Source organism: Acomys minous, assembly GCF_964271855.1.
Source record: "Acomys minous genome assembly, chromosome: 3".
NCBI classification, from domain to species: domain Eukaryota; kingdom Metazoa; phylum Chordata; class Mammalia; order Rodentia; family Muridae; genus Acomys; species Acomys minous.
Genome location: NC_140485.1, coordinates 132,157,054 through 132,179,980, shown reverse-complemented (window position 1 = coordinate 132,179,980; position 22,927 = coordinate 132,157,054). Strand labels below are relative to the sequence as shown.

The 22,927-nt window shown below is 43.4% G+C and overlaps 1 protein-coding gene across 4 annotated transcripts in view; it reads right to left on the bottom strand.

Moving 5' to 3' along the window:
* ESR1 (estrogen receptor 1) overlaps positions 1-22,927 on the bottom strand; it is a 366,771-nt gene that overhangs the window by 326,460 nt on the left and 17,384 nt on the right. The window contains exons 1-3 of one of the 4 annotated variants that reach the window (XM_084775859.1): positions 22,891-22,927; positions 11,465-11,527; positions 10,045-10,261 (exon numbers count right to left, since the gene is read on the bottom strand). The exon at positions 22,891-22,927 is cut by the window's right edge and continues 386 nt beyond it. The exons of 1 other annotated variant lie outside the window; for it this stretch is intronic. The gene's annotated coding sequence lies outside the window, so the exon portion shown is untranslated. The remainder of the gene's footprint in view (positions 1-10,044; positions 10,262-11,464; positions 11,528-22,890) is intronic. 2 more of the 4 variants (XM_084775858.1, XM_084775857.1) reach the window with 2 other exon arrangements.

Here is a 22,927-nt window from a genome sequence, read left to right as displayed (position 1 = left end):
GCAATTGTGCCATTTGTAAAGATTAGGATGAACCTGGATGTCTAAGTGAAATAAGGCAAATGTAGGCATATATGCGTGATCTCACTCAAGTATGAAACCTAAAAGTGTTGACCTCGTAGACATAGAGACTAAATAATCAGTGATCATCAGCAGGTGAGGAGCTGAGAGGGTGAGGAGCTGTAGAGGATACTGGTAAAGAATACAAAATTTCATTTAGGAAAAACAAGTTCAGGAGCCCGTGTCAAAGAAAAACAACTGTAGTTAGTAACACTACTCTTGGACCAAGGAGATGGATCAGCAGTTAAAAAGCACAAATTGTTCTTCTGGGGGATCTGAGTTCATATCCCAGTACATATGTTGGGCAGCTCACCCCCATCTGTAATTCCAGCTCCAGGGGATCTGATGCCCCTTTCAGAAAGCTGTACTCAAGTGCATATACCCAACAGAGACATAGTCTCTCTCTCTCTCTCTCTCTCTCTCTCTCTCTCTCTCTCTCTCTCTCTCTCTCTCCCCTCCCCCTTCTTTCTCCCTTCTTTCTCTCACACATACACACACACAACACATTCAGCAAAAAATAAATACTATATTTGCATAAAGTATTATGAAACACTGTCTTGTATTCTCATCACAAAACTGAAAACTTTATGAGAAAATGCACATATTAACCAGCTATGCTCATCGAAATTTTAAAATAAATTTAATAAATAAAACTAAACTACCATTTAAGAAAAACATAATTGTCATGTGATAAATACCAGATTTTCTTGTGATAAATCAGTAAGAAAAAATGCAACTATATTGGAGAGAGTCAAGATGCACATAAGTAACCAACAGCTACAGAATCCAGAAGAACATGAGTGTGCAATGATAGACAGCTCCATTAGTTAAAAAAAAGAAAGAAAGAAATATAAGATACTTGCTAATAACACCTACTAGACTACCAAAAAACTAGAAAGTGAAAAAATGCTAAGGTTTGCTTTTTTTGTTTGGTGAGGAAAATGCTAGTGGAAATGTAAGGAAAATGATGCTCTCAAACATTCCTAGTGGGCTCACTATAATATTTTTAGAAAATAAAATGGAAAAAAATATTAAAATTTAAAAATACACACACACACTTTGAGCCAGCAGTCCTATATCTGGGAATTTACCGTGAAACTAAAACTACCAATGGCTAAGAATAGGGTCTGAGGACATTTGCAAGAGCCGTGTCACTTTGAAAGACAAAGGAAAAATACGGAACGAAGCAAACTGCCTTCTAAACATATGTCTTCATGGCCATAGATCCACGCTGCTCTCATCCTTACTTGGTGAAGTTTTTCCCTGCAGTGGGCAACAGACAGCATAGAGACTCATAACTGGCTGTAGTGCTGGAAATAAGTGACCATCGGTGCTCAGCTCTCATGGGATAGGTTCAGGGGAACTTGAGAAAAGCGGTGGGTATAAAAGCTGAAATGTGAGGAGGGTTACTGTGAAATGTTGCCTTCAGGACATGGCTAGCCACTGCACTCATAACTTCACAGCATCTCTGGTCACCTGCACAAAACCTGCACAAGATCTAGCCAGTCAACACCCCAGAGCGGGTGGAGGAGGGGCTTATGTGGGTGGAGGAGGGGTTTATGTGGGTGGAGGGGGGACTTATGTGGGTGGAGGAGGGGCTTATGTGCGTGGAGGAGGGGCTTATATGGGTGGAGGAGGGGCTTATGCGGGTGGAGGAGAGGCTTCTGTGGGTGGAGGAGGGGTTTATGTGGGTTCATCAGTAGCTGAGGAGTGGTTGGCACCTGGTGGCTACTAGAGAAAGGAGAGTTCTTTTTCTTGAGCGGTGCTGCCACTGATGGATTGCCCGTGCTTCAGAGGCTAACCCCACAGCCATGCTCATGTGGGCAGCACTGACTGCACTCCACGCATTGCACTGAAAAGGAAGAGGCCATGAAGGTAGGAGAGGAAGCTGTTGAGGGGCTCCAGGGAAAAGTGTCAAAAGGATTCGAAAGTGGGAGTGATCGAGATGCATTGTATATATGTATTAAATTGCCAGAGAATAAATTTAAAATATAAACGTAAAAGAAATAGGACAAAAACAAAGAAAAAAGACTGCAGCATAACAGAAAACATGCATGGTACAAGAACAAACAAAACGTAAATCAAATTCAAGTCTTTAATTAGTTACATATGTGTGGGTTTATATGTGGGTTTGTGCACATAAGTGCAGTGCCTATGGAGGCCAGAAGAGGGTATCGGATTCCCTGTAGCTAAAGTTAGATGCGGTTGTGAGAAAATCCCAGTGGGAAACAATGCAGGTCCCCTGAAAGAGCAGTACATGTTTTTAACCTCTGAACTATCTCTCCAGACCCACTTGGAATTTCTGCAGTATAATAATTTTCTAAAAGAAAGGGGAGGGGGAAACCTACCAATATCCTAGCAATATTCCTTTTTGATATTGTATTTTTACATTTAAGGATTACTTCTAAGAAATAAAAGAGTTGTAGATGGTCAAACTTCTCTAAATACATAAGCAACTAAATAAATTCTACTATAAGGTAAGTTTACAAAATACAACATAAACTCAATATGCAAATTATGACCTTGTATCTGCATGTATTCATGTCACAGGTATATGTTATATATCTATAAGTTTTCTATGTCATATGTAAAAATTAAAATTATGTTGTATCTTGGATTTTCATTAACTTATTACCACATTGTCTACACATGAGAGCATTGTTATGCTCTTCAGTATTCACATATAAATATATACATACATACATACATACATACGTACATATATTATGAAGAGAGCTCTAAAATAGAATATACTAAGGTGTTGGTGATTATTTGTGCCTGATGAGATCATAGGCAAGTTCTATTCTCCTTTTTTAAACTGGCTCCACATCATAGGCACTCTACAGTATCAAAACACAATGATCACTTCTAAACGAAAGTCTGAGGAAGACAATGATGCTCCTTCAACCTGAGAGAATGCCACTGGGCCTCTGGGTCCCCTGTGCTGTGTCTCACAGGGCACTGCACACAGGTGGAAGCCCGTCGCTCCCCAGGCTGCCATGGCTCCGGCAGAGCAGGGCACAAAGCATTGCATTTGGAGGCTGAACCCTGGGGCGCCTCTCACCACATCGCCTTGCTGTGATCTGAAACCAGCAATGTTTTTTCTCATCATTTCTCAGATTTCCAGGGACACAGATTCCTACAGTGTTCTCACACTGGAACTGGAACTGGAAGCGCCACCGTCTCCCTCTTGCGGTCCCTCCTGGGTGGGAAGGGTTCTCTCGCTGAAGCAGGGACAGGGCAGCAGTGTGGGAAGATAAACAAGACTGGGGAAGGGACCCTGTGTGCTCTTGGGACAACCTGTAAACGCTGGCTCTTATCCTAGCAAATCTGCCTGGAAGGACATGACATCAGCAAGGTAAACAGCAGCTCCTTGGGGCTAGCATCTACCTCCCAACCCCTCCCACTCGTCCCTCAGAAGGACTTGCTTCTTAGTTGATTTAAAAAAGCAAAAATAAAGTATAAGATTCTCGCCACATTGTCTGACTGGCCAGTGCAATTTTTTAAAAAGCACTGGAAACGTGGACCCATTTCTTTAAGCAGAGTAGACAATCTCTCCTGTTGCTGATGGGATCTGAAGAAATGTGCTCTGCGTGTATGAACAGAGTGCATGAGAACACTATTCTGTAAAGACTTGGCAATTCTCAACTAGGAGTAAAATGCCATTTACACTTTGATGGACAAGAGGTCGCTGTGGTTTACGTAAGGACCAAGACAATGACTGAGAACTGTAGTGAGAAGACAGCAGAGACTCAACTACACCTGTGCATGTTCTTAACAGAGTCCATCACTGGACACCTGACTTTCTATGGCATCCAAGGACTCAGATGACTAAGATCTCCATGTGTATACATAGAGCTCCAGACTAGACAGAATGTTCTGATCCACCTTAGTTACGACTCCAGGTCAGGTCAATAGTATGAGGAGAAAAACAGTATACTTAACTGTGTGGTGCTGTTGCCTAGGCCAGAATAAATTATATAAACTATAGTCAATCTTTGGCTCAATCAACCATCATCAAAGTGATCTTTGGCTTCCTGCTAGTGACAAATTAATGAAAGAAGCTTCTTGTTCTTGCAGCCAGACATAAAGGCAGGGATAGCAGGAACAACACCGGAATACATTGTCTGGATTGTAATTCACTCAGAGACAAGATTAGAGCCTTGGGAAAAGTCACAGCAAATAGGTGGCAGTAAGAATAGAAATAAACCCACTAAGTAATTTGTCCCAAACAGAGAATGAAGAGACATAATGGTGGCTTGCTTATTAGTGGAAAGGAACACACATTGTTATACTACAGTCGTTTCTTGATTATTCATGTGTGATTTTCCAATTTTATGGATTACCCATCTCTCTGTAGCCTTTGTATGTCTGAGTCATGTCCATCTTTAATTCCTATGTTTCCAGAACTCCCCAAATAATGTGTTCCAGTAGCCCATGGTAGAGTTCACTAGGAAAGTAAAACTGAGGTGTGACTAGGGATTACTGGTCAAAGGGTCCCTTTGCTTCTCAGGTCTGAGGCTAAATTCTGTGACACACTTTCACCAGTACGAGAGAAGCTGACATGGAGTTGAGTTTAACAAATGAAGATACTGGGCAATGGTTTTTTTTGCTAAGTGAAATTGGTAGATAATAGATATATGATAGAAAGACGGTAGATGATTGGTAGGTAGATAATAGATAGATAGATAGATAGATAGATAGATAGATAGATAGATAGATAGATGTAGATAAATGAAAGAAACATATATAATAGATAGATGACAGACATGAAGATAGAATATAGATAAATGGATAAATGATATAGACAGATAACAGATAACAGACAAACAGATGATGGATAAATGGATGGATGGGTGGATAGATAGATGATAGGTGGATATATAGATAGATAATAGTGTATATGATAGATAGATAGATAATAGGTGGATAGATAGATTGTAGATGAATAGGGGAGAGAGAGAGAGAGACAGAGAGAGAGAGAGAGAGAGAGAGAGAGAGAGAGAGATGATAGGTGGATATATAGATAATAGATGAGTGATTGGTAGGTAGATAGATAGATAGATAGATAGATAGATAGATAGATAGATAATAGATAATAGATAATAGATAATAGATAGAGGACAATGATAGATTAAGAGATAGGTGAGAGCCAAATCCATTCAATGGAAAAACGACAGCATCTTCAACAAATGGTGCTGGTCTAACTGGATGTCTACATGTAGAAAAATGCAATTAGACCCCTATTTGTCACCATGCACAAAACTCAAGTCCAAGTGGATTAAAGACCTCAACCTAAAACCACAGACATTAACCCAGTTAGAGGAAAAAGTGGGCAAGAGTCTGGAACTCATAGGCACAGGAGACAACTTCCTGAACAGAACACCAACAGCCCAGGCCTTAACATCAACAATTAATAAATGGGACCTCATGAGGCTGAGAAGCTTCTGTAAGGCAGATGACACTGTCAAGAGAACAAAGCGACAGCCTACAGACTGGGAAAAGATCTTGACCAACTCTTCATCTGACAAAGGTCTAATATCCAAAATATATAAAGAACTCAAGAAATTAAACACCACCAAACCAAATAACCCAATAGAGAAATGGGGCGCAGAACTAAACAGAGAATTCTCAACAGAGGAATATCAAATGGCTGAGAAACACTTAAAGAAATGCTCGACCTCCTTAGTCATCAGAGAAATGCAAATCAAAACGACACTGAGATTCCATCTTACACCCATCAGAATGGCTAAGATCAATAACTCAACTGACACCTCATGCTGGCGAGGGTGTGGAGAAAAAGGAACACTCCTGCATTGCTGGTGGGAATGCAAACTAGTACAACCACTTTGGAAAGCTATCTGGTGCTTTCTCAGAAAAATGGGAATAGGGCTTCCTCAAGACCCAGCTATTCCACTCCTTGGAATATACCCAGAGGATGTACTACCACACAACAGGGACATATGCTCAACCATGTTCATAGCTGCCTTATTCATAATAGCCCGAACTTGGAAACAACCTACGTGTCCCTCAGTAGAAGAATGGATAAAGAAACTGTGGTACATCTACACTATGGAATACTACTCAGCTATTAAAAACAAGGAATTTCCAAATTTTGTGGACAAATGGCTTGAACTAGAAATTGTCATAATGAGTGAGTTCACACAGAAGCAAAAAGAGCTAAATGGTATATACTCACTTATATCAAGACACTAGTCCAAGGTGTATGTCCCCATGAAAAACTGTACCTACCAGGATAGTGGGTAAGAGGGGAGGACATCCTATTGAGACTTTAGGTATGAGAAGCCTGGGAGAAAGAGGAAATAGAAGGATCCAGCAGGTCCTGGAAAACTACAGGCAAGTCTGGGCCCTGGAGTCCTCCGCAAACTATGGCAACAGCCAAGGAAAAAATAGGCAGTAAACCTCGAACCCCTACCCAGACTAGCCGATGGACAGGACAGTCTCCACTGTTGAGTGGAGAAGGAGATCTAACTTTCACACAAACTCTGGTGCCCCATATTTGAACATGTCCCTTGGATGGAGATGCCTGTGGCACTCAAAGGAAAGATAATAGGTCACCAAGGAGAGACTTGATACCGTATGAGCATATACAGGGGGAGGAAGTCCCCCTCAGACACAGACATAGGGGAGGGGAGGGGAGTAGGGGGGAAGTGGGAGGAAGGGAGGAATGGGAGGATACATGGGATGGGCTAACAACTGAGATGTAATATGAATAAATTAATTTAAAAAAATAAAAATTAAAAAAATGTAAAAAAAATAAAAACAAAAATAAAAATAGCTCATTTGAAAATAAAAAGAGATAGGTGAGAGATAATGTGTGAATGCCAGCTGTATATGGCAGCTCCTGCAGATAGGAAAGGGTATTCACAGTGATAAGCAGGGATAAAACCCTCATGAGGAAGGGCTCAACCTCAGACCTCAGATGGACACAGTCTGAAACAGGAGAGAGGAAATCACAGAGTGCCGCCCCACACCAGAGACACAGGAATGCTAAACCACAGTGAGATCTGAGCTTCTCCTTTCAGACTGATTATAAGTTCTTCCAGGGACAAGATCTTTCCTTCCCGTAGAGTACTCATTTTTCTTCCAGCCAACTAAGATTTCTGCCTGCACTCATAACCTAAAACCCCACCTTACTTACAATACCCAGGGCCCTGAGGGAGCTTCCTGAGTTCAAGTCTCATCATGTACTTCACAACTAGGTGACTGCGGGAAATTACATGGTCTCTCTGAAGCTTGGCTTACTATGCTAGCAAGGAGGTCCCCTGCCACTTATCTGACAGCTGTGCAAATGACCAAATGAGCGGCTCTCTGCAAAGCACGATGCACCAGAAAATGCTGGGATGGATGAATATTGCCATGCGTTGGATGTGAAATACCTCTCCAGGGCTCATGGGCTGTAGGCTTGGTCCCCAGATGTGGCACTAGTTAGAGGGAGCTCTGCCTTCATTAATGGACTACTCTATTGATAGAGGCACAATGTAATGGTTGTTAGGAGGTGGTGGAGTTAGGAGGCGGAGCCCATTTGGAGGAAGGTGGATACATGCCTTGGAAAGATAAACCTTGTCTCCAGTACTTTCCTGTATCTCTTCCTCTGCTTCCTTCGTGCCTGAAGATGAGTATTCTTTGTCTGCATTCCACTTTCTGTAATGGAAGTTTTGGGTTCTTTGTAAACTCAGTTATGTTATGAAAATATGTTTTTGTTTTAATTCCAAGTGTGGAATTTTAGCTGGGGCTTTAGTTTGTCCACAGCTAATAACTGTTTTGTGTGGGGCATGGTCTTTGCCAGCTGATAACTACCTGCCTCTTGTTGCACAGAGGGGTCTAGGACTCTGAGGAGAAAAGTAGGAGAGCCCGGAGAGAAAGAAAGCGTGGCATGCTGTGGTGACATGAGGCATGTAGCAATTTGGAGACACCAGAGATGGATGGATGGTGTGGCAGCTTGAAGATGAAGAGAAACTTTCAGTGCAGCAGCTCAGAAGAGACTCCTTGCTGCATTTGCTGTTGATGGAGACTGGTATTGCCCCAAAAGAACCCAACTGACCCTAAGCAGCCAGAAGAAGTACAGAGGTCTGAGCTTGAAAACAAGCATCAACAACATCCTTGGCCCATATTCTCTACCTCACTGCCGGCCTCCAGAGGTGGGGCTGAAGACCGAAGTGTCTGAAATCATGAGCCAAAATGAAGCTTCCCTTTCTTAGAACATTTCTCTCAGGTAGTTGTCCCTGTAACAAGAGGCTGACAGGGACGTCAACTGCTTGACAACTCAGCTAACGTAGGAACAAGAAAAGCAGGCTGTAAAAGAAAAAGGACTTTAAAGAACCATCTTCTACCTATAAAAAACTGGCCTTAAACTTGGATGGGAAGGAAGCAGGGTCACTTGTTGGCTCGATGCTAATCTATTGACATACACATCATGTGTTATTTTTCAGGCCTTTAGCATTTCTGGTTAAGAGCAGAATTCAATCATTCACAGAGTTAAATAAGCTTAAGAATGGAAAAGAAGCTCCGGATTATTTTTTAGCCCCAGCAAACATAGGGAAGGGTAACTCTGCTCTCGGAACTGAAGTGGACCAGTTACTTAGACAGATGAGTTCAGTGGTATCCCAAGTCCTGGTGGGGTTTTGCTGTTTTGTTTTGTTTTGTTTTGTTTTGTTTTGCCCCAGACGTCTGTCAGAATCCTAGCAACAGCAGCACTTTCTGGAGTTAATAAAAACTTTGAATACAGAACCTCAAAGGTAGAAGAGAAAGACACGACAACGCAGAGACTGCCATGGACACAGGGACACACCAAGAACAGAGCTGGGAGGGTGGTTCCATGCATAAAATCCTTGTCACACAGGCATGACGGCATGAGTTACAACCTCCATCACCCTTGAAGGCTGTATGCAGAGGTAAGTGTCTGCAGTCCTAGCACCAAGAGTCAGAGATGATGTAATCCCTGGAGCCTGTTGGCCAGTTATCCTGGGTAAACACTGAGCTGCGCATATTCAGTGAGAGACTTCTTCTCAAAAAGAAAGGTGGAGAGAAACAGGGCAGGTGACCTGACATTGACCTATGACCTCCACATACAAATTCATGGGGATTAACACACACACATCCATATCCACACAGACATGTTCATATAACACACACACACACTCAGAGAGAGAGGGAGGGAGGGAGGGAGGGAGGGAGGGAGGGAGGGACAGACAGAGAACAGTATACTAAAAGAGTATATGGCACCATATCTCCCAGAATGGCACATCCCCATCAAGATGAAGGACTTATTTGTTTGCAAAACCCTGCCCTTTCCCTTTTCTTCATCATCTTCCTCCCTGCTATCCAAAAGAGGAATCAAACTAGCTGCGTGCACTGAGCTGGCAAATAGCTACAGGCACCATCTTCCTGGAAATACCCACAGGCAGCCATCCCCAGAGCACCAGAGAGATTCTCATGAAGGTAGATTCTCAGCTGCTCCATCTCCTAATGGAGAGATTAAAACCAGAACTGTTTAAATTAATAAGCCAGAGGAGCTGGGGGTCTGGGTGCTGCTCAACAGCCTGCAGTCGGCCATGTCCTCTGCAGATGAGGGGCTCAGAAGGTCCCTTGTGCCTGAGGGCAGTTGATCATCTGCACCTTCTGAAGACTTGCCCGACCAGTCCCACAGCAGTTCTGAGGACAGTGACTAAGTCCCAACTTGGCAAAATTATTTAATATTTTGATGAGTCACTGAGTAAAGGCTTTGCTAGAACCCTTCATTTCCTACACAGTTGGACAAGACACGGTCTCAACAGAACAGTTCCTGAAGTGCTTCCCCCAGACTGCCCAGTTTCTCAAGTAGGGAGCCAGCATGCTGAGTGAAGCCTGCCAGTCTGGCTTTCGGTGAGATCGGGTTTAGTTCGCTGGCAGCGCAGATTGGCAGGCCTACATCCATGCCCCACCCCTCCCTCGCAGTTCAGACAGGTTATATAAAAATAAACTTACATACTATTCCGTTGACTCAGATTTCCTGTGCTTTTGAAGGCTTTGAAGGTTAACATGATATTTGCAAACCAGAGGGGCTTTTAATATTTTATATCACATGCCTGCTACTGGATTCGAAAGCTGCAGATAAACACAGCTGGCGGTGGTGACACTGTGGACTTTTGTTGTAATATAGGCATGGCTTTCCAAGAGCTTGGTGAACTAGCTCAAAAATGTTCTACGGAGGAAGTGAGAAAGAGATTTGGAAGTCAGTAAGATGTTTTCCAGTTTTAATTTTTAATTTAAAAATGTTGGGTCACAGTCATAGGGGAGGGGAGTAAGGGGAGGGAGGGAGGAATGGGAGGATACAAGGGATGAGATAACAGTTGAGATGTAATATGAATAAATTAATAAGATATATTTTTTTAAATGTTGGGACTGGTGTCCACAATACATGCGAAGTGGCTGCTTGCCTGTTTTCACAGTATACACTCTCTTATCCAGTTTCCACTTGTCCCTTTGTATAATTAAGTTCAGCAGAGAGGGTTCTTAATTATCGACAGACTATTATCAGGTAGCAACTGGAAATATCTAAGTCTGTTCTCCATTCTAGGGTTAAGCATAAATTCAAATGGCCGCTTCTTATCAGTGCCAAATCAATTAGCAATAGAAAAAGAGGGTGGTGACGTCAAAGAAGGAAATGCTTTCGCTTGTTAGCAGCAATTGCAAAGCTGTTGAGAGAGGGGGGAAAAAATAAATTTGAAAGCTTTAAAAACATTGAGGTGGGGATCTGAATTTAGGGCAGGCAGTTTGTATTGTAGGTAAGTTGGTGACTCTCCCTGATAACACATAAAGATATAAAGATGCTCCGTCCGTGGTAAGGCAGCCTCCATGCGGGTACCAGACCCTGGACTCGAGGCCCATCTGAGAAAGAAAATTGGAGGGGAATGAAGAGAAAGGAAGGGTTCAAATCAGGGAGAGAGCACAAAAGGAGGAAGAAAGAAAGGGAGGGAGGAGAAGAGGAGAGGCAAGAGGGAAGGGGAAGGGAAGAAAGTAAAGGGGAAAAGGGGGAAGGAGGTAAAGAAGAGGACAAAGGAAAAGAAAAGAAAAGAAGGCGCAACACACACAGTGCCAATGGGGTGAACAGTTAAACCAGATCGCCTTCTTAATTTCAACTCAAGAACCACTTGTGAAATCTCACCATGCAACAGGCACATTCCCCAAACACATGTCCAAGTTAGGCTTTACGTGTCAAGGAAGAAGGCGAGGGACAGAAGGGAGCAACTAGCATGGCCACACACATCTCACTGTGTTTCACTGAAATCAGTGTCCACATCCTTCCTGGGAGAGCCAGGCTGAGATCTGATGCTATGGCACAAATGACACTGAGGGATGCTTGTGCTTTTATCTCTCCTGGTATCTTCTTCCTTTTGTCACTTACCGGAGAGGAAGAAGGGCTGTGGGTAATTTCAAATGATTTCCTTTGTGAACTTGGTTTGGGGCCCTATATAAATGAAACAAGGCAGTTAGAAACTAATGTGGTCTCTGTGTTCTGCATATCAACCCACATCTCATTCCTTGACGACGTTCATTCACAAAATTAAGTAGAGGGCCACATTGATCTCTAGGTGAGTAAAGTACCTGAGTTGTAAGTGTAGAGTCCTGAGTTCTATTCCCCAGAACCCATGTAAAACAAGCCAAATATAGTGGCGCAAGTTTTGTCTTTACAGAACTGAGGAGATAGGGAAACACACACACACACACACACACACACACACACACACACACACACACACACACACAAACAAAAGCATCGGGCTGGAGGAGGTAGAGAAAGTGCATGACACAAAAGTGTAAAAACTAGAGTTTATGTCCCTGCACACACACGTGAGCCCACATACATGTGAACATACAAGCACACACAAACACATGTGAAAACAAAAACTAAGTAAGGCATGAGCTCTTTGCCACTGGCACAATGATTGCCACGGCTTCATGCTTGCGCAGGCCAGGACCCACTGTATGAACTCAGGTTCCTGGGATGACTTGTATTTTTGCCATAGGAACAAAAACCTCCTGGCCCACAGTACTTGAAAGCAAGCATTCAACCCCAGCGTGCCCCTCCTCCAGCTGTGCGTTACGGGTTTGCCAAAGACACGGCAGTGTGGTGGAAAAATGTGTCCCGTGCTCAGAATAAAGGAGGGCTACTGCAATACCATTCCATGTTCAGCTTTAGCTCACCACCTACAAAAACTTTCTTACCTAGCATGTAAAATTGTTCCTGCATTGTGACTTTATTATGAGGAACTTCAACAGACTTTTTAGGAATACCTCAGGAATATTTCATTGACCCTTTTTTTTTCAACAGAAACCTTATTGGTTAAGAGATTCACGTGGGGCACAATTTACCCATTGACAGAATCCCGTGCTTGTTAGGGCATCATGGTCTCAGGGCTGTGAAGCCATCACCACTTCCAGTTTTAAAACATTTTAATCTTCTTATTTTTGACAGTTTCATAGATGTATACAATGGACCATTTCAAATGTCACCTGAGTTCTTGGAGGCGGGGAGGGGGGGTCTCTGTTTCTTGTTTTTTAATTCTGTGTCATGATGGAACTGCACATGATACAGCAGAGTGGGGAAATCTTGCTTAACCTTCTAATGTTTGTCCGTTTAAAATGTTGGAATACCTTTATTTCCTAGTTACAAGAAATGGTGGGTCTTATTTATAAACTTTCTTCTCAAATTAAAAGAGAACAGGTGAGCCAGGTAGTGGTGGCGCATGCTTTAATCTCAGCACTCAGGAGGCAGAGTTTGAGGCCAGCCTGATCTGCAGAGCTAGTTCCAGGAGAGCCAGGCATACACAGAAAACCCTGGCTTAGAGAGAGAAAGAGGAAGAGAGAGAGAGAGAGAGAGAGAGAGAGAGAGAGAGAGAGAGAGAGAGAAAGAGAGAGAGGAGAACAAGTAGAAATTCTAACAGCAAATTAATCCACACTGACAGGTTTACAAAGAACAATTGTTTTGGGGTTGGGAAATAACTGCTCAAATTAAAGAGTTTGTGTTTCCTGTATCAAACAGAAGAAAAAGAACACCACACTGATTCTGCCACTGTGTGAGTGAGTGTGAGTGTGTTAACTGAAGTAATCCAAACACTATTCTGTAGGCTTGTGTACTTCTTTCTTGTGTTCCACTAGCAGGCATAGCACCATAATGAAGCCGAAGTGTTAGAGAGCATCCGTCTTTTCAGTGGGAAACATATGTGCTGTAGATGGGAGAAGGGCTTGTAGGCTCAAGTTTCTTAACCAATACATTTTATTACAACTTATTAACGGAGCATACATCACTTATAACCCGACTAACCAAAACAATACGAAAAGAGGATTAAGGAACACAACAACAAAACTGTAAGGATATCAGTTCTGAGGAACAATTCTCCTGGCGTAATCAGCAGTATTTCTTCTGCTGGAACCTGGAGTAACCAGAACCCGGAACCTCAGCAGGAGCTGGAGCCCAGAAGCCTTCCCTTGAGCGGTTCTCTCTAGGAGCATCTCGGAGTGGAGTGATGAACAGCCAAAACTATCCCAAGTCTCCAAAAAGCCCTGCCTCCAGTTCTGGGCTCATTTATATATCTCCTCCCAGAGTTTGTTCACGGGATCTTTTCAGCTGACAACAATCAAGCTCCTGCACAAGGTAGTTGGTCTTCTAATGGATTAAAATCACCTGTTCTCTCACAAAACCATTCCAATCCCGCACAGGGAATCATAAAAAAACAGGTTTATCTCTCCTTCAAGAGCTAATGGAAGATAGTAGTCAACTCATTTCTAAAAGAAGCCTTTCCCCCATGCTAGCTCAGATTGCACGGGCTTCCTCCACCTCTTCCACCCACATATCTAAAGAGTGGAATCCGCTGCCTGGAGATGCTCAGAACTAGACCCAATCACAGACAGATAACGTTGATAAGGAGAAGCATGCAACCACTTTAGCAGTGACCTCTTTATTTCTGCACTCCTGTTTTATGCTGGCTCTAAAGAACTGCATGAAGCAAGGCATTGGCTGCCATTCTGCAAAGCTGGACTGTGGAAGTTGACCAATCTGCCTGGCATTTAACCCTCACTCTTTATTCTATTTCAGTCCACATTTCTTCTTCTTCTTCTTCTTCTTCTTCTTCTCCTCCTCCTCCTCCTCCTCCTCCTCCTCCTCCTCCTCCTTCTTCTTCTTCTTCTTCCTCTTCTTCCTTCACAGCGACTTTCTGGTCATTTGTTATCTGGTTTGGCCATCTCTACTGCCTATTTCAGATAACTAGCCTGCCCTCCACTTGGCTTATTACTGGGTAGGCTTGACCCAAGAGAACGGGTGGGGAAACAGCCAGAGTTTTCCTTTGATGTCTTGGAACTCAGGATTCCATTATATAATCTACCATAAATCCTAGCCGTCGGGACCAACACCAGCTTCCAAAGTTACCAGAACATGACACTCCAAGTTGATTCATCGCGGATTCTGACGTCTCTTAATTAATACGAACTCAGAGCTTCAGCTTGCCCGAGATAAGAGACTTCTCTGGTTCGCCTTCTTCATAGTTTTAACAGTTTCCTTGATTAATTTTCTTCCCCTGTAATCTAACCCTCGCACCCCAAATGTTCTGACCGGCTCTTGGCTCTAAGGTTTGAGCTCATCTATGTTTCCTCGTGGCCACAGAAAATACCTCTCTTCTGAGAATACGTTGGATACATAAAAAATTAAAAACTGGTAGTAAATTTTGAACTGACGGGCTGGATGAAGAAGTCTAGGGCAGCCTCTTAGCCACACTCTTACACATCTACGAACTCATCTGGTGTACTGGAATCCCAAAAATAAATGGCGGTGGATGCTAGGGTTTCCTACCAAGCAGTTAAGGCTTTGCAGGGCCCCCAGACTTCTGTGTAACGACTTAAGCCCCTCTCCTTGCTCAACACATGGCCAAGCCTCTTCCCACAAGGAGAAAATTGGCACATTTAGAAGTCCCTTCTGCTCGAAGCTCTGAGGGAGGAGTGAGATGGACAGAGTCCAGATGGGGAGAAAGGAGACTGAGGGCCTGTCTCATCTGAACACAGATAATTTGCGAACTGTCCTCAGTGATTAATACTCAACACTTGAATCCTGCTTATGCAACGTGAGTGCTACAGTAAGCCGACTTCGGGTTTCTGGTTTTTTCCTTTCCTAGAAAACATTTTTCTATGAATTCTTTTTTTTTTTCCTCCTCTTTGTGTTATTGTTGAAAACTAGATTTGAGGCAGCTGTCTGCTTGATTTGTGAAGTTTGAATGGACTTCAGGGAAGGACACGAAAGCAACCCAGGCTGTTGCCTCCACTATAGTGACACCGTGCCCTGTACTTCTCTGCAAAACAGGGAAGCCGGACATCGGCCACCACGGGACACCTCAGCACATCTCAGCAGCCCTGGAGAGTCCCTGCGACTGAGATTAGATTACTGAGCATGCTTAGTGTTTTTCCTGCCAATCCTCATCCCCAATCGACACTTGCCCTCTTTTCTTACATAACTGTCACCCTGGCCTCTTACAATAGCCTACTCCTTTAAAGGACAAGACAGAAAGAGAAAGGGAAAAGGTTCCATCTCTTCCCGCCCCTCCTCTTTGCCTCTCCAATCACTGAACTCAGCTCCAAACTCCCATAGTCTGAAACATTTCAGTAGTGGCAAGACGTATAACAGGGTCCCTTCAAAAGGAGGCCCTGCAATGACATCAGTCATCGGTTACTCCCAGGCAGGTGCCTATGGGGTTAATTGTGCTATGCTAACCTCTTCACTCACTATTCCAAATGGAAGTTGCTGAGGACAAGGAAGGGCTACAGAAGCACCATTTGGTACCAGCACTGGGATCATGACCCCTTGCGCCATGCCTCCACCCATTTGGTAAGGAGTTAGGCCTCCAACGTCAAAAAGACGCTGCACAAGTACCCAGCGTCGAGTGCGTGTTTGGGAAGTATGTGTAAATTAGGATAATTGTGGCAGCCTCCATCTCACACAGAGAGGAGCTGTTTTCTTATGACTCTATAGCCTATCCAAATAAGATTATTTTGCCATAAAACTATCCCAGGGAAAAAGGATTTTGCACGCTTGAAGTGTCCTGCTTAGTACCGGACTGGAACCTTCTAGGCAGCGGTGTGGCAGTTAGTTGCTAGACCCGTCTTGAAATTATGAAGATAGCAAAATACTCAGCATGCATTTGTCTGTCTGTCTGTCTGTCTGTCTGTCTGTCTGTCTGTCTGTCTATTACTGGAAACTAAACATAGGACCTTGAATATGCTAAGCAAGCCTTCTACAACTGAATTGCATCCCTAACCCTTGCCTAACTTATTATTTTGGGAAGGATATCACCAAATTTCAAGGCTGGTGTTGAACTCACCATATGATCCATGGAGATCTTCCACTACTGATCCTCCTGCCTCAGCCTCCTGAGTAGCTGGGATAGAAGGCTTGCACCCCCAGGCTCACACTAGAGTAATATCTTTTGACTCCTATCCCACTCCTCTCTAGACTGGCAATTTTTTTTTTTTGAAACAAAGTCCTTTCACCTCCACAAATAATCATAATTCAAAAAGCGAGTCCTCAAAAGAGTTGTTAAATTGCCCAATTTAAGTTGTTCGCTTTAAATTAACAGCTCACCTCTCCTGCGCTATTCCAATCATCTCCAAATTGATGTGCTCATTCTTCAACTAAAAACTTCAGTCTACACAGTATTTCCAAAAATAAGGCCTCACTTCATTCCCAATCGCACACAAAAATCTTGAATGCCTTACACTATGAAGTCCAAGGTCCTTAAAGGGGCATTTAACTTCACAGTCCTAAATTCTCTGCTAATACCCCCTTGCATACTGTCTACTTATCCTCCTGTCAGACTGACTCCTGATTCCCCAGAGTGATTGCTCCATACCTCAGATTAGAGTCTTCCCCCAAACATCTCCCCAGGGCAACATTACCATCCTTCTGGGTCAAGGCCAAGTGTCGCTTCTGGATGCAAACTCCCCAGTGCCAATCAGAAGTAATTCTCTATGTGTTTCCACACAATGATGCTCATCCCTATCAAAGCATGTGGTACTTTCTACCTTATTAATCAATCAAGTATATGTCACAGTTGTTCTGCAGCAATCATACATCCTAGTACGTGCCTAACTCTCTATACCTGATTTAAAAAATAATAATGATAAATCATCTAGAGAACAAAGGATGCTCCATGTTCAATCAAACACAACAACTGCATATCAAACATGGATGGACACCAGGTTCTCCCCAGGGTACCACAGTACAACCCTGAGCAAAAGCCCACTGTTGGCACCTGGAGCCCTTCAAATCGGGTCTGTAGCAGGCTCTTTAGAACAGAGTTTAGTGAGCCACTGTAGAGCTTTGCAGTTAGTGCTCATTCCTGAGAATTTAATAAGTAAGTCAAGTTGGACGACATTCTACTCTGAATAAACTCGATGCCAAAATACCTGGCCAAAAAAAAATCCCATGCAAATGGGATTCCCAAAATTTCTTATTGGAAAAGCAGTTATGAATGTCACATAGCTTTACACAAAAGGATGCAGAAATGGGTTGTTGAATGCACAATGTGACCACCTTTTACTAAGATCCCTTTCTTCGTGAGGTTTCAATAAAGCAAATCCCATTGAATGATGATGGATTGTAGCAAACTAATAGTCAGAGTTCAAAAATGCCATCTTGCAGAGAGATGTAAGATTTCTTGTGGACTCCCTAAGAGTCTTTGTCATGATTGTCAAAGGAAATATCCCAACAAGACTACTTCAGTGCGCAGCAGAGGGAGGAAGGGTCTGAGGCACGTTACACCCAAGTGTGCAGAAGGACCAGCGTGGCATTTCTAAAGCACAATCGGAAAGAAGATCCACTTAGAGAACTCAGCTGACAGCCACCTGAGAAGGACACCTATCAGGATACCTATCAGAGCCACCGATCACTTAGCAAGGTGACTAACCTTACACAACTGCAGGTCCCCAGAATTGTCATCTTCTTTCCACCTGCCTCACCTCCTTGTGATGAGCAGTAACCAAAGAGGTTCAGTGATTGTCGTCAAGGCAACAAAGGAAGGCAGGTGATGACTACGCCCCCCCCCCATTTATCCCGACTCTCTGCAGGGAGACCCCCAAAGAAGTGATAATCGGTGACTTTAAGTGAGAGGCGAAAGCCGGCTTGTATCCCTGAAGTTGAGAAAATGGAGTGATGACTATACAACCAAGAAGACGCTCGATGGTTTTTGCACTAGAAATGGCAGGGCCACCATACACCTAAGCCACCGGTCACCTCACTCCAGAGAATATCTCCCACGTCACATTGACACCCCAGGGAGAAGATGATGGACATCTTCCAAAATCTCACTGTCACCCCATCTCACGTTTGAAGTTGATCACATGCCTGAAGACTCTCTCCACTCACACTTCCACACACACACACACACACACACACACACACACACACACACACACACACACACACACGGCTCTCCAGAAGCACAGGTCAAAACACACATCACTTCCTAGCACCACACTGGACTACATAACCTCTGTCTCTTTACTTGCAAGATTTTACAACATAACTAAATAATTCTTTGTGCGCGCCACACAACAGTTTACATCAACAAGGGACAAGGTTCCTAATGACAAAATGCTTCAGAAGCAGCAGTATATTCTCTACCAAATAATGACTACAACAGAGACCTGGAGACAAGAGGGACTTTTGCCTCCTAAGACTAGCCTGTCACCTCTAAAGCTGTATGGGACATATCACCTAGTTGTGCAAAGCCTTAATTTCCTCCTTTGGTGGAAATCATATTGCCGATGAGCTGGGTTGGTGTGAGGGTTAAATGTGACAATGCCCACTAAAATAGAAAAGCATCACGCATCCTGGCACTGAGGGATGAAGGACATGAAGCAAAGCCAGAGCTCCCCAAACATCAAGTATGTTAGTGTAATACTGTTACTGTTACAACCTTATGAACACTAAACACAGATAGGACCAGGACTGGATAGCCTATCTTAGGTCTTTGGTCTGAACTAGAAACTTAGCATGCAAGCTCTGTGTGCATGGACTAAGAGACTTTGCCTAACAATGAACCAAAGTGCTCCTTTGGGCCGGGGGTGGGGGGGTGGGGGGGTGGGGTGGGGGGGCTAATGATGCCAGGGGTAACCCAGTATCTCATGCACGCTAAGTACTTGCTCTACCATGCTACTCCTCTCACCCTTCCACATGATCTTTTGATTTGAAGACAAATACAAAGCATACATTACATGGTTCTAAAGTGTTCGCCGCAGCTAGATTTTTCCCATCATACAGAGGTGTGACCCTGCTTAGATATAAGGAAGGGGGGTGATGGGGAAATGAAGAGATGGACATTGTGGGGCTCCAGGCTTCTCTTTCCATGTGGACCACAAAGTAGGAATGCTTTCAGCACGTGTCATCCCCAACTGGGCAGGAATGAGTCCCATTTATGTTTGCAGAACAAACTCCGAGTTACAATTAGATGGCCTTCCACCTCTCCTATATAGGATGTTGCCCTTAGATGGACATCCATCTGTCCTATCTAGGATGCTGCCCTTAGATGGACATCCATCCATCTGTCCTATCTAGGATGCTGCCCTTAGATGGACATCCATCTGTCCTATCTAGGATGCTGCCCTTAGATGGACTTCCATCCATCTGTCCTATCTAGGATGCTGCCCTTAGATGGACATCCATCTGTCCTATCTAGGATGCTGCCCTTAGATGGACTTCCATCCATCTGTCCTATCTAGGATGCTGCCCTTAGATGGACATCCATCTGTCCTATCTAGGATGCTGCCCTTAGATGGACATCCATCCATCTGTCCTATCTAGGATGCTGCCCTTAGGTTCTACTCATTTGTTCAAATGACATTTATTTAACACCAGACTTAGAGTGAAAAGACCTCTCCAAGTTGAGTTTCATTTTCTTCTTCCTTTGGATGTGGGTAGTTGAGTGGCATAGGGGCTTACTAAGTAGCCTAGGCTGACCTTGAACTCATAACCTTCCTGTCTGGGATTGCAAGCATTATAATGAGTTCCTAAAACTTCATGGCTTGAAGTAGTTATGTGAGTGCTGTAAGCCCACTTAGTCCATGGAGTCATACCTAGAAGCAACTCTTACTACTCCGTTCTTGCAGATAGAGATTAGAGACCAAAAGAGAAACTTTGCCTGAATGGCACAATTAGAACACAGTAGGAGCTAAGGCATGGAATTGGTGATTTCTCATTAGCTGATATGGAAAACTAGGCAGTGTAATATGCTTTATAGCAGAATATTCTAGGGATGGACAAAGAGCTCAAACCCCTTGGATCTATAAAAGTCACAGATTTCAGAAGACATATACATATGTGTGTGTGTGTGTGTGTGTGTATATATATATATGTATATATATATATAGAAAGAGAGAGAGAGAGAGAGAGAGAGAGAGAGAGAGAGAGAGAGAGAATATAAATATTCTAGAAAGAGTCATAGAATTTATTGGTGCATATGGATTTGCTCCTGTGGTCCCAGGGTGACCTAGAAAAAGACTACTGGAATTTTGCTTAAGAGGTAAAACGACCATTAACATCACCACCTTTAGCAAAAAGCTACCTGTAAAGTGCTTGCCTTTAAAAAGAGCATTTTGGGGCCCAGTGAGATGGCTCACTGGTAAAGTACTTCCTGTGAAAGCCTGGAGACCTGAGTTCAATTCCCAGAACTCATGTGAAGATGGGAAGAGAGACGTGACTCTGACCTTCATGTGCTCACTGTAGAACACACACACACAAATACATATATACACACATACATACACACACATAAATACATATACACATACATACACAGATACTAAATAAATAAGAAAGACTTGACTAGTCCCTATGCAAAGCTCTCACAGGTGGTTATCTTTTTCTCAGTGAACAGCAGCCGTTCAGTGCAGGCGTAAGGGAATGGACAGGACCACACCTCCTGTGCCCTTTAACACCATGCTGGTCACTCTCTAATCTATTTTTCTTTATAGCATCCTCCCTGTACCCATAAAACAAACGGAAGCTCAACCGTAGCTCCATCTCCAGCAGGCATTCCAACCAACTGGACCAAAACGAGAGACAAGCTCAGACACGGCAGAGATGACTGCTGCTGTAAGGAGACTCAGCAGGTACCTGGCGGGGAGTCTACATAGCTCAGGAGCGTCCATGTCTGAGGAAGACGGAAGAGAGATGGTCCTGAGTGCTATACTGAATGAAAGGCAGGCGTCACTGAAGAAAAGGGCAGTTAGTTGCCTGACTTTGTTGTTGCAGCAAGCCTAATACTCTGGTGTTTTAGTCTCTTCCTTTGCTGTCATGAGCAACAAAACTGAGTAATTGCCTCCAAGTGCCAACACATCCTCCTCATAATATAACCCTGGGATTCACTATTCACTATTTCCATGTTTTTCCTGTGTGCCCTGTCTTTCATGCCTATGTCAGTTTTGTTACTAATTTCTGTGACCAAAAAAAAAAAAAAATCCACCAGTCATTACAAGAGTGGATGCAACCTCCACACTAGTGTATCTATGCCGAGCTCCAAACGGGCCTTCTCGGGATGTTAACAAAACAAGAGCAAACTTTCACATCTTTTTTTTTTTTTTTTTTTTTTGAGAAACAGGAAAGAATTTTAATGACGAGAAAGAGGTGTTGAACCCAAGATCACAGAAGTTCCCGCCCTACTGACTTTTTAAAAGCAAGTTCAAATACTTTTAATTGGTACTCCAATGTCTACTCTTTCAGTCTTTATTATTGTTTCAAATTCAAAACCAAATACATTTCCCAGCGGCCTTGTTGGTAGAAGTGCTCTGTAAATCTATTAGATTTGGCCCAAGGAGCTAATTTTAAAACATCTGGCACCGGTGGGTGGTACTTTGTGCCACGATCATCATCTTAATAAAGCCCAACCCTTATATTAGGTTAAAACAAATTCTAATGAATTGTAACCATCTAGGATTTTTCTGGGCATGTCAGAGGAAACAAACACTGGCAATTTCTTGATGAAGCATGAGACTTTCCACTACAGGAAACGAGTGGCTTTCCTGTGGCCAAAATGAAAGTGTCCTTTTCTGCCTTTTGTAACTACCACGTCACCAACGAGTGGCACACACTGTGTCGCACCGTCCTTAACACACACACCACCCTGCCTCAAAAAAAAAAAAAAAAAAAAAAGTCAGTCACCCATGGTTATTTTTTCAGGTCAGAAAGAATCAAACCCGCAGGGCACAAAACTTGCCTACCTATCGAGGGGCAACTTCAGGACAAGACTGCACGTTACTAGATTGCATAGCTTTTCAGAAAATTCATCTGCCTTCGAGAAACAAATAATGACTTTATTCCAGTCGCTTAGACCGAGCTCACATAAGTCACCCGCACCAAAGATGAAGAAACGGGGTCATGTTGAGGCAAGTACGAAGTCCAAGCCGGAACTTTTTAGACTCGCGCCTGTTTCACCCGTACAGAAAGAATCCCCATAGTTAGACCTGGGACCAATAAATAGACGAGATCTGAGCCAGTCAGGCAGCCTGTCAGTGCTGTGCTAAGAAAAGATAACTGTGTCGCCCTCTGACTCAGCTGAATGCAGCTTCCAGGGTGAACTTCCACGGGACCAAGGTCAGGTTTAACATGTTAACGTCATGATACCGTTTGCCGGAAACTTTGTAAAAATGTCCCCAGGAGCAATGAAAGAGAGAGAAAATGGACATATTTTCACAGGAGAGGTGAGCTCTGAGATTCCAGCCTTACTGCACACAGTAGTACATTACAGCCACAGGGGAGAGGAATGTAAAGAAACGGAGAAGAAACAGAAGTACCTGCTTGAGAAGGCTGCCTTCTTGTGCTAGAGAATGG